General features: G+C 40.0%; 1 protein-coding gene across 1 annotated transcript in view; it reads left to right on the plus strand.

The window, feature by feature from the left end:
- Positions 1 to 1,198: 1,198 nt before the first annotated feature.
- Positions 1,199 to 5,375, plus strand: part of LOC107588847 (radixin) — a 128,246-nt gene continuing 124,069 nt past the window's right edge. Inside the window, exon 1 of the mRNA XM_016277084.1 lies at positions 1,199 to 1,478. The gene's annotated coding sequence lies outside the window, so the exon portion shown is untranslated. The remainder of the gene's footprint in view (positions 1,479 to 5,375) is intronic.

Raw genomic sequence — 5,375 nt, forward strand, 5'->3', positions numbered from 1 at the left:
AATCTTAGTGTAAACAGTTAAGCAGTTTCAGCATCACAGTGACACTTTAGGAGAAATTGACACTAAATAGACAAAAGACAAAGATAGGATGTGCAAACATTCAACAGATGATACAAACAAATATACACAAATAGGCCTATATACACAATATATACTACATGACTACATGATACTACAAAAATGTAAAGTGTCCTAAATTAATCTTATCATGAGTAGCCTAATTATGGCTGAATAAAATTTGCTTCAATGTACATTTTAGTGATATGTATGTGCATACTTATGGATAGCATTCCAGTTAAGGGGCTTATACTTCATTCAGTAAAAATGTTTAACTTACCAAGAGTAAATAACAGAGAACAGAAACGACCCTCAGCTGACTTCTTTAGTGCACAATAATTATTTTTCACTAGATGGCACCACATAGGAACTTTTGTAATAGGCTACTGTTTTAGTAAGATCACATTTTACTTGCTTTTCAAACATAAGATATATCAACAGTCACTAGTCAATTTTTAACATAGAGCTATTAACCACTGCTAGTAATGTTAATTAAAAAAAATCTTTTTAATTATTTATCCTTGTCAGCAAGAGTTCATGAGAGCTCCAGCGCCCCAAAACAAACCAACAAAACCCAGAAAAAATATGCAAAAGATATGAAGCACGCAACTGTGACATGGACGTGGGATTTAGAGTGTTGTTTCCTAAGCACTCAAACTGGAGCTTAACATTTACAGCAATCAACTCTTCGTGCATTTACCCCGATACGTTGACCATTTTAAAACGACATGTTTCTTTTCTGCGTAAATTTGACTAGGAACTTAACAGAGTGGATGTTTGGGGGGGCATAGAATAATCACAGAGCGTTACAAGCGTTGTAAATGTTGGTGGGTTTCCGCTTGCGACCCCTCCAAATTCAAACTAACACGGAGGGGCGCACGTCTCCCCTTCTCCTGTATCAGCGAACCACGCCTCATAGTGGGATTTAGAGTGTTGTTTCCTAAGCACTCAAACTGGAGCTTAACATTTACAGCAATCAACTCTTCGTGCATTTACCCCGATACGTTGACCATTTTAAAACGACAAGTTTCTTTTCTGCGTAAATTTGACTAGGAACTTAACAGAGTGGATGTTTGGGGGGGGCATAGAATAATCACAGAGCGTTACAAGCGTTGTAAATGTTGGTGGGTTTCCGCTTGCGACCCCTCCAAATTCAAACTAACACGGAGGGGCGCACGTCTCCCCTTCTCCTCTATCAGCGAACCACGCCTCATGCTGCCTTCTACCGCCGGCCATATTGACTATTTTAGCTAATCTCCTTGCGGTAGGTTGTAGAGGTTCTGTGATCATCACCGTTATAACAGCGTGCCATTGGATATTCCGTGATCGCGACTCGGAAATAACAGTTCGCATTTATCTGGAGTGTGATTACATCTTGGGGGACATTTTCATTATTTTAGAAAGCGCAGAGCATTCCTGAGGTGAGTTTTTTGGGGTTCTTTTTGAGTGTCTTCTCTTGAGCACGTTCTGCGTACGCTTTCTTTCAAGGTGTCTCCTGCCTTTAAGCCGCCTCATTGTCACCACCTCCGCTGAAAGAAAAACAACATTTGCTGGTTTGTATGGACGGCCCACTAAGCCATTTTAAAAAGCACAGCTTGTGTGCACAAGTCCAATAGATACCAATAACATTTCAAAGGATAATGTAGATCAAGTTTTTAATACGAATGGCCTAATCTGCGATTGACAAGTTTGGAGTGGAAGGAAAACCAGTTATGAAATTGTCGGTGACCTCTGTTCAAATCTGATTGCTGCACGTGTCATGGACACATATTGTCGAAAGGTAATTTTAATGTATTAAAAACATTGGCAACAGGCAGGCCGCTTTGAGTATAACAGGCCACTGTAAAGGCAGTTTGTTGGGTATCAGGCTACCTGTCTCAACTGAACTTACCCCTCACAGCCGTGCCTCTGAATAAGGGTTACATGTCAAGCTGACTAGATGCTTTTTTTTATGTGCTGTTTTAGAGGCCTCAGTTAAGAAAAGCGCTGGCATTCGGTCGAAGAAGGCGAAATACTAATTTACCAGGTAATTTACATAGAGCCTAATCTCGTAATAGTGTTACTAGATTGCCTGTCGAAATGCCAATAATTAAGGTTAAGTAAAAGGGCTGAGACAATGCTTCTGACTTGTTTTACTTGACTCACGATGCCTTAATTCTAATAGGGGCACGGGATAGCCCACAGTTTATGAGGCATTCTAAAACGCCTTATTAAAACCGGTCGTTGTCAGCAGGGACTGCAATTGGTTTATATTTAGCAAGGAAGAGCATTCATGTATCATACGTCGTCGCTACGCAAATTCCTCAGCGTATGGAGCTAACGAGAGCGTGGGGTTAGTGATATTGCGTACATTTGTTCATGCATGCAGATTTCAGAGAACTGCAGACGTACCCTAGTAGTTCATCCAACAAAGTGAGAAGAGGATTGTGTGCTGCATTGGGCAGTAGTGAAATTTTAGCTTGATACTCGATGGTTAAATTCTGGTAGATCTTAAAACCTCCTCTACTTAATCTCATGTCTACGTGAACGAATCATTCTAGGCTACAGTTTATGCTAGATTATCCTTATGTCAGAGGTTGAATAATATTTGTTCATTCATTCAAAATGGGTTTAACAATTGAATGTATTTCACAGAGACTAAAGTTTTGTAAAGATCAGAAGATGTAGTATTTAGAAGATTTTCAAGTGTGATTCCACTGTAGGTCACAACAGATGTGATTGAAGTGTTACTGTACAAATACATGCTATTTGTTTGAGACTAGCTGACTTTACATCAATTAAGTCTTCTTTTATAGGCTATATAATTTTTAGGAAATTAACTGCATGCTTTTGTACCCCTGGCTGCCGTCAATTTGTCTAAAGCCCTAAACACTGCACGATTTTAGCAGTCCTATAAGATCATTGCATGTCACACTGTGCGACATGGATCTAATAAACTTGGCTACGACGCGTGTGTAGACTGTACGATGATGACACCTGGTGTCTAACGTTCCTGTAGAAGAATAAAATGTAATCAACATGTGCTAGTGGTAAACAAAAAGCTATATAAATAAATCACACTTTAGCAGTTGTATTTTTTTTTATGTGTGCTAAAAAACAGTGGAAGTTGTGAAAGAGGAAGGCGTAAGCAGTAGGGGTCGACCGATTATCGGCGCCGATATTAGGCATTTTATGATTATCGGTATTGGTCATTTTCAAAACCGATTCGCGATAAAATAACTTAATTTTGAAACGCGCTATTTGGCTCTGATGCAGCCTGTCAGCACTCACCACTCTGTGGCCTAAAGCAGTCTCCGCCCACCGCCCATCTGATTTGTTGGGAGTCATGAGTCCGACCAATCAATGCGGAATTCACTCTCACTCCAAAAGCGCTTGCTAACTGCAGCTGCTTCAGTGATCACGCATCAGTTGTCTCTCAAAGGTAAGGCAGCAGCAGACGTTGCTTAAGTTGCAATAGATCCCAATCCACTAACGTTACACTGAAGTTGCAAAACCCCTCAATATTATCTATGATTTCCACGATGCGGAAAAAGCGGATGGAATCGTGGAATCCAGTCATATAAATGGAATTTACTGTATGACGCGGAATGTCACGGAATTTGTCAAAGTTTGGATGAATTAATCAAAAGTAGGTCAGTACACTTATAGAGTCGCAATATAGACTAGTATCTGTAAATATTAAGCCGCAAAAATACTATTTAAATATGAATCCAGCATGTTCTGCGTGTCTCTGTATGTAAATGGCACAGACGAGCGGTTTTGTTTTCTACACATACAAAGTGTGCGACGCTCGCGCTGATTTCAGCTTCTGTCGTATCACTATATGAGGACATAAATACATGATCTCCAGAACTGCTCTGACTCCCTCTAAGAGTCACTTCATGAGCATTTGACAGTTTCATTGGAGTAAAACGATCTTCATATCATTTACATAGACCTAGAGAAACAAGTTCCTCATGGCAACCCGTCAAAATATAAGTTTGGGTTAGCTTAATGAAATTATCAGAAATATATTACTGTGGTGCAGTATGATGTACATAATACTACTCAGGGATGAATGTTTTCTGTCGCTACGGCGGATTTCCGTCAATTGGAAAAAATTAGGGGAAAAGAAATGTTTAGTACATTGTTCTGCCGGTGTTCTGACGATTTGTTGGTAGCATAATCTGATAGGTATCATTTGTCAGAACACCAGCACACCAAAAATCCTCCCGGTCACGGCTGCAGCTTCTCACTGACAACATAACGCCGCTCGCATCATTGTTGGGTTATTAGCAGAGAACACCGAGCGCAGGATTGCGGCTATTAATAAGTGAAAGTGACGTGGCCAAGTATGGTGACCCATACTCGGAATTAGTGCTCTGCATTTATCCCATCCCACACACACAGCAGTGAACACACACACACCCGGAGCAGTGGACAGCCATTTTTTTTGCTGTAGCGCCCAGGGAGCAGTTGGGGGTTCGGTGCCTTGCTCAAGGGCACCTCAGTCGTGGTATTGAAGGTGGAAGAGTTGTATTGAAGTACATTCACTCCCCCCACCTACAATCCCTGCCGGTACGAGACTCGAACCCACAACCTTGGGTTATGAGTCCGACTCTCTAACCATTAGGCCACAACTTTCCCTATATAATATAATAATTCTACTTCTCGCTAGGGGTGTGCGATATATATCGTCTGCGATAATATTGTAATTGTTGTTTTAACGATGTGCGATTTGACATTATCGAGTATTTTGCAAAAAACATTCAAAACATCCCTACAGAGCGCACGCATACATTACGTGAAGTTTAGACTAGTGTGTGCGCATTTAGTGTTTTCTTTCACTGCATGATTCAGTCTATTAAAATGCATTTAGAATGATCACAAATTCAAGACATGATGGCAGAAAATGTATATTTTTATACCACTTCATATAGTTATTCAATTTCACATGAAGAGTGCCGTTTTTCTCCAAAAATTAACATTATTACAAATGTGACATTGAATTCAATAAACAATAAGTTAATTAAGAGACTTACGTTTTAGACCACCATATTGCTTGTTTTTGCTCTATTTCGCCAACAAAAATCATTCCGAAAACAACCACAGTGCTGTTTTGCGACTCTGAGCAACATGACGGTGTTTCGTTCTTGAATGAATCAACCGTTTAAATGATTCGGTTCAATCGCAATGACTCACTTATTAACAGTGATTTGCTGACACCTACTGGCGGTTTTCATTTCAAATTTCGACACATTATTTTCCACACACTGTACATTATTGTTTCTCCTCTATGCCCCACCTTTCTGAAACACGTTGATTTTTACAAAGTTCAT

Source organism: Sinocyclocheilus grahami, unplaced genomic scaffold, assembly GCF_001515645.1.
Source record: "Sinocyclocheilus grahami isolate Dianchi unplaced genomic scaffold, SAMN03320097.WGS_v1.1 scaffold108.1, whole genome shotgun sequence".
In the NCBI taxonomy this organism is placed as follows: Eukaryota; Metazoa; Chordata; class Actinopteri; order Cypriniformes; family Cyprinidae; genus Sinocyclocheilus; species Sinocyclocheilus grahami.